General features: G+C 36.2%; 1 long non-coding RNA gene across 2 annotated transcripts; it reads right to left on the bottom strand.

Moving 5' to 3' along the window:
* Positions 1-846: 846 nt before the first annotated feature.
* On the bottom strand, positions 847-14,822 carry LOC145666458 (uncharacterized). Of its 2 annotated transcripts, none has more exons than XR_014127751.1 (3): positions 14,527-14,822; positions 4,597-4,739; positions 847-1,072 (listed from the first exon to the last, which is right to left on the bottom strand). It is a non-coding gene; the product is annotated as an uncharacterized LOC145666458 (long non-coding RNA). The 2 variants fall into 2 exon arrangements; XR_014127754.1 differs by lacking the exon at positions 14,527-14,822 and adding an exon at positions 7,037-7,150.
* Positions 14,823-15,095: the final 273 nt, after the last annotated feature.

The raw sequence follows: 15,095 nt of genomic DNA, 5'->3' as shown, positions 1-15,095 counted from the left end.
GTTAACAGAAATCTCGTAGTAACGAAAATTTAAAAAAAAAATCGTCTCATATATATATATATATATATATATATCATACATAAAAGTACGCAAATATGAAGTTGTTAAGATACTTTGAATAAAAATTACTACGATCCATCAGAAGCTATTAAACAAAATGTCATGAGGAAACTTTGCCTTCAGTGTACATCAAAACAATAATTTGTTATTTATTGTAATTCCTAGTTCTTTTAGAATAGTAAGTAATGGCTAATGAATGCACAAAGCAGACTTTATCAGAATTCATTTAATTGTATTTATTTTTTCATAACCAACACAATATATTTTATATTAAATTACAACTTAATATAAGTAACGTATACATTATATATCCAAAATATATTTGTCTTGAAACAAAGTAATCTTTTTAATAAGGATTAACAAGTTATACTTCTTTTCTTTAACAAGTTATACTAGTAACAACACCATCCGTATATCAACAATACCACCATTCTTGTGCAAGTTAGCTTTAAATCACCTAAATATCTTCTTCTCCGCTTTCGTTTTTTCCACAAGTTGTAACCTGTAGCAAATATCGACGGAGAAAAATACTGCTTTCGTGATTTTCTAAATATTAAGTCGCTTAGAAAACATCTCCAGAAACACGAACAGCCTAACAGGTGTTTACTGCAAATGTTTCTCACCATAACCTCGTTGAAAGTGTTCCAAAACCCGTTGCTTCAGCTGTGACTTATGAATTGGTGTACACGTTGTTCCAAATTTTAATGTAGAAACTTATGAAGGATCAACCAATGATCAGCCTTTCCAAGATTTGATGTAGAAGTTTATGAAAGAACAGTTGGAAAAGACGTTATGCAAGTTTTATTCTTTTTAAAACCAAACTTGAATAGCAGGCCAGATATACAAGAGTGCATGATCAGAATATTGTCGATTACATAAGGAACTTGTTGGTTGTGGATAGATGGATATTCTGAAGGAAAATGTATTACAAAAATTGTAGCCTTTACATTTACCCTTTGAGAATATTCTCATCTTCTATGTCCTTCCACTCAGGCACCAACTCATCTATAGCCTGAAACCAAATATACTCAATAAGAAATTGTCCATAAATTGTAAAGGAAGTCAAAACCAATCTTAAAGCTACAAACTCACTCACTCACTCACTCACTCACACACACACACACACACATATATATATATATATATAATGTAAGATGTCTCGAAAGTCCCCTGACATAGGGTAACACTATTATTATCAGAGTTTTAACAAAACGTAAGAGGGAAAACTATTTCCAAATATGATATTTTCAATCTACAGTAAAAAGATCTTTTAAATGGGACGAGCCGTTTGGGCTGTACACTCTTTATGCACCCAACGTTAAACGAAACTTCAACGTTGCAATTTACCTGGACCCACAACATAAGTGAATGAAGTTACTGTCTTTTACGCTAACATGTCGACGGAGAGACAACCTTTCAAACAGTAAATTCATTCACTTATGTTATGGGTCTAGGTTAATGCCAACGTCGCATTTTCGTTTAACATTGGGCGCATAAAGAGTGTACAGCCAAAACGGCTCGTCCAATTAAAAAAAAAAAATACTTCACTTTAGAGTGAAAACATCATATTTGTAGATGTTTTTTACTCTTACATTTTGTTGTAACTCTGATAATAACAGTGTTACCCTATGTCAGGGGACTTTTGAGACACCATATATATATATATAAAGTGTTAATGAACAGATGACTCCTCACATGAAAGTAAGTGTGGTCGAAAGAGCATAGTTTCGGAGTTATAAGCTACCGAAAACGCGAAAAAATTAACTTCAAAGTTCCGCAGCTCCACTCCTATGGAGCATATTTCAATTGGATGCAAACCAACAATACTACAATATAGCAAACATGAAAAAGTAACAAAATTTGAAGGTTTTCACAATCCGAATATCTGTTTCAGAATCTTCCGGTACTTGTGCGACAATTTTTAGAGAAGCAGTTTGGGACTAGTTAAAATTTTATGAGTACTCCCAAACTGCCTGTCTAAAAATCGTTATGCAACAACTGGAGAATTCTCAAAAATGGATATTTGGATAGGGCACATACTAATGGAGCTATGGACCTTTAAAATTAATCTGGTCACTTCTTCGGCAGTCTTAACTCCGAAACTATGCACTTTTAACCGCAGATTCATTTTTTTTTAATTATAATGTGAGGAATCACTTGTTACAGTTTGTGGTCTAGTTCATTCACACGCTGTACAATGTACTGTATATATATATATATATATATATATATATATATATATATATATGGTGCGTCATTTATAAACTCCAATGATTACAACGGGAAGACTAAAAGAGAGGAAGAGGAGCGAAACTTCGTAGGATGCAAGTAGGGGGAGGGGGACACATTAATCTGTATTAGGCATCAACATCCAGTGAACAGTGATGTCAACCCCATATAAAATTAGTTTTTTTTAAATAACACCACATTAGGTTATTACAAATTTAAAATCTGCATTTAAAGAGAAAACAAACAATGCCAAACTTATTGTTCAATGTTGCAAACCAACAATACTACAATATAGCAAACATGAAAAAGTAACAAAATTTGAAGGTTTTTCACAATAGTAATAACGCAAATAAGACAGACGGGGCAAGGCATATCGAATGTACCTTTTGGTAAAATACTACCATGAAGATTTGACGTATTTCGAAGAGATAGGAACAAAATTATAACAAACTGAAAATTTGACTTTTCAAAGGCTTTATTTTGGAAAGTTTAATATGTAACTATCACATTTAATTACGTACATTGCTTTCGAAAAACATTAAAACCATAATAACTTTATTGTTCTTTGATATCTCAAACCGTTCGAGAGATAATTTTCGAGAACAACATTTTGAAAAAGTTCAATTTTTAATTTGTTACAATTTTGTACGTATCAATATGTCAAGTATTGAGTGTACTGTTTGACACTAAGGTACATTCGATAAGCTTGCCTCGTATCATTTCTATTGTAGAAGCCTTCCAAGTTTTTTCTTCTTTCCATGAAAATGAAATCTGAAGTTTTACGTCCCACGTTTATGCCAGTTGGGCTAAAGGAGATGGTGATGATGAGAAATGAATGAAATGGTGGAATGAAGAAAGTGGGAGGAAACGGGAGAACCCCGAGAAAACCTATGAGTACGATGTTTGTCCACCACAAAGTCCACACGGCGCGAGGTGGGATCGAACCAGGGACCCTAAGCACCGGAGGTGAACGCTCTACCACTGAGCAACCGCGCCCTCTTTTTTCTTTTCATGTTTGGGAAACTAGGGTTGTTAGTTTCCACCACTGAACATCAATTGTGGTATTGTTTGTTTTCTCTTTAAGCGTAGATTTGCAATTTGTAATAAGATAGTATGCAATTTGCTTTCTGAAAAACCTAACTTTATATTACACTAGCAAGACTGTTCTCCGGGTGTTGATGCTTAATATGTGTGTACCCTTATCTTCTAGTTGCTTTGTCACAGTTTCGCTTCTCTCACTTTTTTGGTTTTCCGTTTTAAGGTTGAATATTATAAATGACTCACCGTATATATAAACTAGCAATTAAAAAAGTAACTGTGCAATTGTAATTAGTAATATTAGATTTGTTCTTGCTGTTATTTATAATTCGTGACAAACTACACAATTTATGAATAGTGTCTTATAATTTCTTAAATTACCTATTGATGGGATATAGTGTATGTACAAACAAGTAGTACTGCCACGTGTACACCACGTGAAGGAGTTTGGTTTGTATGCTATAATATTTTTTTTCAATATTACAATCGAAAATTATTGTAATTTCTACCTCTCCTTTTCTTCGTATATATTAGAAATAGAAAATACTATTGAGACGCTAAATTTATTGCAGAAAACCGCTTCCTGCCATTTATTACCGTTTCAATTCTATAGCGATCAACGTTAAAACCGGAAGTGGTTGATCTTTGCAACTTCCGGTTTGAATACGGTTTCAAGATAAAAAATGGGTTCTTATTCTTGCAATACTAAATTGATTGTGTAAAGCTGCTTCTCGATATACCTAAGTGTTTGCTCTACGTGGATTAATATTAAAACCGGAAGTAGTAAATTTCCCCCACCTCCGGTTATAGTAAGGAAGTACAGTTAAGGATGCTATATTTTAGTTATTAAAATACTCGCCTCCTAGTGTTAATAACTTCACCGATATTTCGTAATCACTATCAGGATTCCTTCAACGGGGCTGTGGCTCGTTATTATGAATATAAGACCACATGGTCCGTTTCTTAGAACAGTAAAATAAAAGTTTTTTCCAAGTTTTATATCAAATAAGGAGTGAATAATTGGTTTGTACACGCCAGTAATATAACTATGTACATTTATTGAAATAAAAATATTAACTCATTACTTATTGATAAAATTAGATGATACCATCTCATCCTTATCCAAATTCCCTTTATCTGTGTTAAACCTGGAATTTTTTGTTCAGATGAAGCAGAATACATTCTCCCACTTCTTACTTTTCAAGGCCTGGAAACTAGCTAATTATACAAATTTGTAATTTCATAAATGAAAGTAAATATTATTTTTACCTTTACGTGAAAAAAGGAGAATCTTTGTTGGCTTTCGTATGTTATGAGTCTCCACGTTCCAGCTGTGTCTTTCTTCCTCGCAGTTGATGTTACTACAGGAAAATGTCTTCTCAATAAAGTAAAAAGGACTGTGCTTCTTGTATCTGGAAGAAAAGAATAAGCATTCAGCATCCCTTTCAAACTTAAGAAAATAAACTGTGAAACATTCATTATCGTTCTCTTTTAGTATAAGGCATCACCTTGGAAATACTTGTTACGTTACATAATCAAATTTACAGCCACTGTGTCACTATTTTAAACCATAAGTTACTCGGTAGTATGTGTTATCATGCTAATAAAAAAAAAAGCGAAGACGTCCCACGAATAAACTTTATTTCCAAGGCATATTCACAAGTAGTAAGACACTGTAAATATATATTTTGAACATATGTCACCATGCTCGTCAAGGCAATTATTCCAGGGGTACAAAGCATGGTAACTATATTAAAAAAAAAAAAACACCTGGGTCAAGTCACTGAAGCAATGTCACGATTGCCTGCTCCATTTCCGAGACAAAGCATGCTCTTCTGACCCTAAAAGGCCCAGTTATTTTCCATTTTAAACTAGAACTATGACAGTTTAACACTGCTCAGCTAAAAAGGATTGACTCGTAACCTGTTTTGTAATCAATAATAAGTCAATGACCTATAAAACATGTCCTGAGGTCTTGTATTTACTTTCTTAGCAGTTGAGTTACCATGAGAAAAGTGCTACCTTGAACTACTGTAACTGAGCTTCTCCCGCTGAAGGTACTACCTTGCGAAACTATGGTGGAAAATAGCAAACTCTATACCAAAAATGTACATACTTGCAAATCCACGCTATTAGATACATTCTAAATAAAAATTACATACTGCTCTTGGAATAATAAACATTTCTGACCAGTGTATATACACTTATTTATTAAAAACTAAATTAACTTAACGTTGTCTTCATCAAACACTAACTGAAAGAGATATTCAGAGCATAGACATTTATATTATAGAAACTGTTACATTGTATTTTAGTTTTAATAAATAAGTGTATATACTCTGGTCAGAAGTGTTAATTATTCATTGAGTTCCAGAATCACGAAGGATAGAGATACTGCTCTTGATGGCGCAAAGTGTAGTTTTTTTTTTTTTTTTTTTAATTATTTTGATATTTCAAAAGAAATGAAATCTGAGTTTTACGTTCCATGGAACTGCGTATAGGCTAAAGCAGAAATCGATTATGGAAATGAATGAAAAAAATGAAATGAAATCTTTGAGTTTTACGTCCCACGGTTATGCCGGTTAGGCTAAAGGAGACGGTGATGATGAGTAATGAATGAAATGGTGGAATGAAGAAAGTGGGAGGAAACGGGAGAACCCCGAGAAAACCCACGCACACGGTGTTTGTCCACCACAAAGTTCACTTGGCGGGGGCTGGGATCGAACCCGGGACCCCAAGCACCAGAGGTGAACGCTCTACCACTGAGCCACCGCGGCCCCCCTGGAAATGAATGAAGAGGAGGAATGAAGAAAGTGGAGGGAAATAGAATCACCCCGAGAAAACCTCTTCACACAGTGTTAGTCCACCACAATTTTCAATAGGCGCGTACTGGTATCGGAACAACGGCCCCACGCACCACAGATGAACGCTCTAATACTGATCAACCGTAGTCCCTTTTTGATATTTTAAGAATGTCTTATAACAAGAAAGAAGAAAACAAGAAAAGCAGCAGCGACAGAAAGCTATTTACGAAGATACCAAAGAGGGTGGAAATAATTTCAAATAAAACTAAACTGATGTGACTTTCTTCAAGATAGACTGCAGCTTAGTATAAAGAGAAACAAACTTTGTCCTAGGCTTTTGAGTAGGAGATGAAGAAATCGAACCTTCTATCGATAAATAACATTAAATTCAAATAAGCCACAATAAAAGAAACAACTGAGCAATGGTAGTTCTCGAGGAAAGTCACAATGTTAAAAATAAACGTTTTATTGGTATAAACTAAGGAAGTTGATCGACATTTCATTGTTAGCGTATTATACAAAGATTAGTAAGATACATTAAGTTTTCTTCTATTAGACGGTAGTGATAAAATGGCAATTCTTTCCGATGTGACTTTCCTCAAGAGATGATGTGGATATCTAAAGATTAACGTGGAATATTTCAGTCACACCTCACAAATGCCGGAATGGAATCTTCTGTACAGCCAGTGAATATTCTATATTGTCTACACTTCGACTTACCCAAATGACGCAGCACAGAATATAATATTAACAATAGTAATTAACACTATTGTATCAAACACACTGAAATAAATCAATTTGTATTCCTGCAATTCTGCTATTACAACAATATATTACATTTATTTGCTGAAAACGAAGCAAAGGCAAACACATTCTCCTTATGGGGAAAAAATATCAACACTAACCTGAATTAAGATTTTCTCTTTTCAGTACTGTTGTTAAATATAGTGTCTCTGGCAAACTTCTAGGTTTCTTTACCAAAATTTCCTCCACTTTTGTGTTCAGGTTTAGCCACTTCTCTAAGAGACATAATACTTTGTATTTATGTGTGAAATCAATCTCAATCTATCAGAAAAATGAAGGAGTAAATACATATGTTTATTTCAAGAACCATTATTTTTCGTAGCAAAATATTTAAATTTCAGTGGGCTAGGTAACAAATAGGCTTCGAATAGTTATGCATTTTCCATGTTTCTTATGCAAATGCATATTTATCGTATTTTACGAGACTGCATATTTTATAGCATCTGTTTTTCTTCCAATGCACATTCAATGGTATCTGCTGCAAAGACCATAATTTGTAAGTGAACATGGAAATATAACTCCTTTATCGATGATTTTTTTAACAAAATTGCCCCTGCTAGGACGGAAATTCTATTTTTGCACAGATTTTCTATCTTGTTGAGTGATCAGAAATCTGCTACGAAATGTCACTGACCAAATTCCTTGAAATGGAATCCAGTTGAAACAGGGGTCACCTTTATCTATTGATGATAACACTCCAGCAGTTTTGAAGAGACAAGTAAGCTGGTTATGTGTTATCTATGATTGCAGTTCGGCATACCAAACAGAAAAGAGGACATATTTGCATGCATATTTTGAGGTTTTTAGTCCATGACTATCCGAAGCCTTGTAATAAAACATTTTGTATTATGTATTACTAATCTAACATTTTTCCACATCTTTTCTTTCAATATCCCTGTTCTGCGCCTAAACAGTTTTTAAAATATTATACAACCTTTTTAATTTTGCACTCTAATCACGCATAGAGCCGGATTTTATGAGGAAAACGGAAATGTTAGCTTTTTTGACCATTATATGTTTTCCTTATTCAAGTACGACCTTCATTTTCCTGTACTAAATTGTGAAACGAAAGAAGTACCTTTAGAACATACACTACTTTTTAATCCTAAGTACCTTTACGACATACACTACTTTCGAATCCTATTCCGTCTGCCGCTGGTTGTCTTTATTGGCTATTGAACCGGTGTCTTAGTATACTAGAGCCGCTACCTCTCTGGCTCCGACAGTTCTGCACGTGGCCAAAACAATGTTGCCAATTTGTCGTGGGTTTAACCGTATACAGGTACACTAAGAATAAACAGAAAAAGCAAGCGAATTTAATCGAAATGAATTGCTTAAGAAATCCTGAATTTTCATGGCTTTTTTAAACTTTCCGTGTAAGGAAACTATACAAAAGTTTTTTTTTTTTTTTTGCCTGGAGTAACCAAAACTGCAGGAGAATTAAGTTCTTCGGAACATTTTTAGTTTGTTATGTTCTAAACAGTGGATGTTCCCACACGCAAGACATCAGCAACTCTGTTCACCACACTGGTCACAGGAAGAAGAGGACCTCCATTATCGCGTTAGTTCTCGAAATATTCACGAAGTCTGCATATAAATTCTCGGTTTTGTCCTTTATACACTCCTATTTTCTTTGGCTTCGGTTCTGAAGAACTAACCATTGTCACCAATTAAATACAACAATATTCTTAAGAGCACACCCAAAACGGAAAGGAAACAACTCAAAGTTGCAATAATCGAATACAATCTCAAAGTACTTTTCACTCAACTATGCACAAACGAAAGGAAGAAGAAAGAGTGGCAACAACGTCTGCTTTCCGTGTCAACGCGGTGACAGCTCGGTCACTCATTGGGCCTTGTAGGGGGGGGGGGAGTGTCAGTGTAGTATAAACCCTCGATTTCTTTTCCGCATAGCCGTCAGAGCCAGGGATACAGCGGCTACAGTATAGTGGCCAGCATGTGCAAGTTGTGCAATATTCGTTGCCTAACCAATATCAAGTTCCTGCAAAACTTGTCATGTGTAGTACGGATTCAAGAAATTCAAAAAGGCAGACAAAAAAGCATTATCTCCAATCAAGAAATACTTTATTATCAATTTCAGATACTTTATTAAATTCTAATATAAGTTTATTACTCAATGTTAGAGCCATTAACGGCCATGTACATAACGTTATTTTAACAGTAGTAGCATTCGAAAATGTAAAACTATGCAATATTAGGAGTTATACCGCTGAACACTAGTTCACCGATTAAATTACACATGAAAATGAAATCATTAAGCTTTACATCGCATGGTTATGCCAGTTAGGTTAAAGGACACTACGATGATGAGAAATGAATGGAATGATGGGAAGAATAGTGGGAGGAAACGGGAGAACCATGAGAAAACCCACACATGGTGCTTCTCCACCACAAAGTTCACATGGTGCGAGTTGGGACCGAACCAGGGACTCAATGCACCAGAAGTGAATGCTCTATTACTGATCAACGGTAGCCCTTTTGATATTTTAAAAATGTCCTTTAACAAGAAAGAAAAAAACAAGAAGAAAATGAAATGAAATCTTTGAGTTTTACGTCCCGCGGTTATGCCGGTTAGGCTAAAGGAGACGGTGGTGATGAGAGATGAATGAAATGGTGGAATGAAGAAAGTGGGAGGAAACGGGAGAACTCCGAGAAAACCCACGAGCACGGTGTTTGTCCACCACAAAGTTCACTTGGCGGGGGCTGGGATCGAACCCGGGACCCCAAGCACCAGAGGTGAACGCCCTACCACTGAGCCACCGCGCCCAAAAAAAAAAAAAAGTGACGAGAGAAAATTACGTACAAAGATACCACACAGGGTCGAAATAATTTCAAATAAAACTAAACTGATGTGTCCTTAGTATAAAGAAAAACAAACTTTTTCCCAGGCTTCTGAGTAGGAGGTAAAGAAATCGAACTTTCTATCGATAAATAACATTTTCAAATAAGCTACAATAAAAGAAACAATTGAGCATTGGTTGTTCTCGAGGGAAGTCAGAATATTAAAAATAAACGTTTCATTGGCATAAGCTAAGGAAGTTGATAGACAATTCATTGTTAATGTTTTATACTAAGACTAGTACGGTACATTAAGTTTTCATCTATTGGACGGTGGTGATAAAATGGCAATTCCTTCCGATGCGACTTCGCTCAAGAGCGGCCACTGGAGTTTTAAATTCCTCTTGTACATGTAAAAAATGAAAAGAAATCTTTAAGTTTAACGTCCCACGATTATGCCGGTTAGGCTAAAGGAGACGGTGATAATGAGAAATGAGTGGATAGGGTGGAATGAAGAAAGTGGGAGGAAACGGGAGAACCCCGAGAAAACCCACGAGCACGGTGTGTCCACCACAAAGTCCACACGGCGCGAGCTGGGATCGAACCAGGGACCCCAAGCACCGGAGGTGAACGCTCTACCACTGAGCCAGCGCGCCCCCTCTTGTACATGTAAGTTCACGATCCTCGTTTATTTGTATACCTACCATCGCTGACGCGCCTGCTCCCTACGGATACACCACTCTCAACTGCTCGAATATCCCTCTACCCTTCTGCCCTGAATCGGTTAAATAGAGGTCGTGCTTTTTAGTGGCCACCTAGCACAATTTGGTTCATCTTTTATTTACGGAAGTTTTTTTATGTCCTACTATATTTATGCATGTCCTACTATATTTATACTGAGCCTTCCTCAAGTCATCTGCATTCAGGGGTATAGGCAGAAGTTTTATCTTGGAGGGGCCCATCGCTTTTTAAGCGGGAGCAGCTACAATGTACAAAGCCAAAAAAAAAAAAAAGTGTTACAGGTAGTGATTTGAAACCTGAAGAAACAGGAAAATTTGGTTTCCGTCCACAAAAATAAAACACTGCTCATTTATTTATTTGCTTTTATCACCATAAATATTATGTACAAGTTAGTTTTAATTATGCGTAACCAAGAACTACTGCCAGGACCAAACGTTATACCTTTGTGCATAACTATTTCAATTTAGGCTCTTTTACACAGAATCTATCTACAGAAGACGGGAGGGTTCTAAAACGCATGTTCCCCTATATGGATTAGTAGCTAGATTGATTCCTTTCTGTACACCAAAGTTTGATGTTTAATCCACATAGTATTGACGAACGAGCGTTAGCGTGTGAAGGCGGGTTAGATCCCCGCTGCGGCACGTTCTTTTCTGTCTTTATTATAGCTAAATGAGAGCGAGGACCTGTGTTCTAGAATCTTGCCCATAAACTGATTTTTTTTTTATTTCACTTAATTTCCTGACAAAAATATTTATTCATTATTCGTGACCAAAATAAAAACACCATAATTATTTTACTAACAGTTATATCTCGCTTCCTGTTTTACATCAAGTTGCGCAAAAAAAAAAAAAAAAAAAACCGAATGAGATCCGAACTGAGAAACGGAATAAAAACATCCTTTTTCACCAAATTTTCCAGTTGATAAAAATATATTCTTAACCACTAGATACAGCATATAAAAAATATAATGTACTTACAAATCAGTTTAGCACCATTATTTAGGCCTAATGGTAGTATTTACAGTAGCTTTTTAAAATGGTGATATTTTTCCATCAGTAAGAATCGGTAAACTTTGTTATTTTTAAATGACTGAAACGAAGTAATCTAATGGCAATGTTTTAAAAGTTTGGTATTTGGATGCTCAGGAAATCATCTGGGGGACTGGCCCCGACGGAACTCCTATGACTACACCCTTGCTGCATGCACTATCTAGTAAGCTCCTCATTTAGTGCATGCTCTGTTAAAAGAAATACAAAACTTTATTCTGACCTGAAAATGTAAGAAATGTGTCAAAATTTGGTAGAACCGTGTACTCGAGTAATGCTGAGTATCAAGTTTTCTTTTATTAGACACTAGTAATAAAATGGTAATCCTTTCCGGTGTGACTTCCCTCAAGAACCGCCACTGGAGCTTTAATCCCTCCTGCACTCTGGTGATGAGACGGGGTCCTGAAAATTAACGTGGACTCATTGTTCGTAGTTTCAGTGAAATTTTCCTAATCTAGGAAAATTTCAAAAGTAAATTTAGCGAAAAGGGAAATTTTATGATAAAACGTCAAAATCTACGGAAATTCTCGCACTGACTTATTAAACAATATAAATGTTTAGTTGTTGACTTGAGTTTATCGTCCCTTTGCGTAGCGAGGCTATATGAGACGGGACCTACTGATTAACGGGGAAGGTTCTAGATTACTGGTCCCCCATGTAGGTTAGTAGCTGGGTTGGTTTCTTTCTCTACTAAAGTTTACACATTTAATCTACACAGTATTGCCGAGCGAGCGTTAGCGAGTGAAGGCGGGTTAGAGCCCCGCAGGGTACGTTGTTTTCTGTCTTTATTATTGCTCAATGGGAAGGGGGACCAGTAATCTAGAACGTTGCCGATTAACGTGGAATCCGAACCACATGAGCTCCCGCCGGAAATCGAACCCGGGTCTCCCACGCCAAAGGCACGTACGAAAACAGTTTAGCCAAGAAGGAGCTCAATATAAATGTTCCATTTTATCTTTGTTCTTCAGAAATAAACCAATGCAATAGCCAGAGTTTAGTGTGTACTCAAAGTAGCATAATTTGCGTCAATTGATGACTGGATGTTTTTTTTCTTTTTTGTTTAAAAAAGTTAGAAACGAAAAGGAAATGAATAAAATAAATGTAGTTCATACTTCCTTCAATATATTGTCTAACTAAATTAATCTTACAACATACCGTGCATCATAGGAATTAAACACTCAACAAACTAGGGAAAGAGCGCTTCATGGCTAACGGTTAGCGTATTCGCCCTTGGCGTGGGAGACCTGGGATCGATTTCCGGCGCATGCTGATGTGGTTCCATGTTAATGAGTAGGTCCACGTCTCATATAACCTCGCTGCTAAACGGGACGTTAAACTTAAAATCAACTCAATCCACAAACTAGGGAAAATTTGACACGAAAAGGGAAAATTCTGTTTCAGCCAAGGAAAATGTTCTTAAGAGAACCTACGAACACTATGTGGGATACGAACTATGTGAGCTCCAACCTGAGTTACCCACAAAAAAGTTACATACGCTAAACAAACACCCACGAAGGAACATTTTGAGTTCCTTGGGGCATTACTCGAGCAGACAGTTCTACCAAATTTTCACACATTTCTTACATCTTCAGGTTAGGTTAGAGGTTTGTGTTTCTTTTAGCAGAGAATGCACTAAATGAGTAGCTCCATTACTACTTGCAGACTCACTTTACGGTGTCTGACTGTAAATAGTGTGGATGTATCGCATAAAAACTAAAGTGCATAAACCATGAACCAAAAACCAGGCGCTCACTAAAAACCAAGAATGTTATCTAACCGAGTCAGAGCAGGAGCGCAGCACCAGGCCCGACGGTAGCGAAGGGTGCGTCAGCGAATGGGGTATACGCATAAACGAAGGTAGTAGAAGAGCACACTTACACATACAAAACTTACACTATCACTCAAAATTCAACTCAATACGCTGTACACTAATAGTAATTACTTCTATTCACACTCTCATTCCTTTATGAAAAATATTTCACACTGTATTTTACATATGAATTTTCTATTTGGTATAGGGCTAACCCGTTTGCTCGAGCAATCCTTTCACTGGGGCTATATAGCTAGAATAACCCGGATTCTACGTAGAGTCGCTCGAACGTGAGATTCTTAGCTCGAACCTGTAGTCTTCCCGTACCCGTCTCACAGCAACATTTAGGCAAGAGCCCAGATATCTACATTTAGTTATAATAATAGAAGATAACATGCCCTGAGAAGTTTTAACCTGCCTTCACTCGCTATCGCTCGCTCAGCAATACCATGTGAATTGAGTATTGATAAAGGTAACTCTTTACTTTGGGCAAGACAGTGATATACTGTCAGTACATACTATTGCCAAGCGAGCGTCAGCGAATGAAGGCGTGTTAGCGCCCCGCTGGGCACGTTGTTTTACGTCTTTCCTTCTTGGAAACTGTAATTATAATTGCGGGAACCGGTTCAGATTCATTGCTTATTGTCACTGCCTTGCCCAAAGTAAAGACTTGCCCTGATAAAGAAAGGAACCAAACTGGATACTAACCTGCCATGGGGGTGAGCATTCTATAACCTTCCCCAATATTTATTCTGTGAAATTTACTTCGTATCGTATAATGAGTTGCTATAGTAACATTTTCCAACTTTATCTCCTAATATGCAATTACCCAAAAGCCCAACCTTCACCACAAATTTTCCTGTCAGTTAACTCTAAATGCATCCCTGAACCTTTATTCCATTATATAACTTAGGCAGATGTTGAGGCTGGAAATGGTAAAAACCTATGCCTGCTCCGTTCATTATAGGGTGCAGAATACAGCTTCCCCACTAAGAAACACTTTCTAAAGCACTAAGAGTGTACTTGGCACATGAATATAAGTATGTTCTCCTAAAACAGGAGAGTACGACAAGCTGTACTTTAATATACGGCTGAGATAATATGAATTATTTTCACTGTTTTAGAAATTGAATTACTCCATTACATAAAACTCTATCATAATTTCGTTTAAGTTGTAAAATATTAAACCTACCTCTAAATAAATCTATCATATCTTCGAGTTCCTATTTCGCAGGAAATTAGCTCTCGAAAACGAAAAACAAACTCTCTTCATAAACACTTATACGAAAAAATAAATAAAAATGGCGGACGAAGTTTATGCTGATTCTAATGTGATTGTGCGCATGCGTAAACATGGAATAGCTGAAACAACTATACTTTTCTTTTAATGGAACTATAAAGATGATCCTTATGACAATAAAATCGTTAACTATATAATATTTTTCATACAGCACATATGAAATTTCTCGTATCATTCTGGTAACATAGCAAATAAGATTAATATTTTTTATGTCACCACAATTATATTTCCAACGACAATGCCAATTTTAACTATATTTTTATGGTTCTCAAAACCTTACTCGTTTTTAGAGTGTAGGTACAAGGTATACCACCAATTTTTGTTACGACACCGTAACGTTATTCGAGCATGTAACGTTATTGTACCGTAACTAATTGAAGGAACAAATCTGTTTCGGGTATTCCTTTCACGCTTGGTGGGAGAAAATCAACAACTGGTACCAGCTGAATGAGATTCTTTCC

This window comes from Thermobia domestica, chromosome 1, assembly GCF_964235325.1.
Source record: "Thermobia domestica chromosome 1, izTheDome1.hap1.1, whole genome shotgun sequence".
In the NCBI taxonomy this organism is placed as follows: Eukaryota; Metazoa; Arthropoda; class Insecta; order Zygentoma; family Lepismatidae; genus Thermobia; species Thermobia domestica.
Note: the sequence above shows the minus strand (reverse complement) of the source record. Positions and strands in the feature narration are given on the sequence as shown.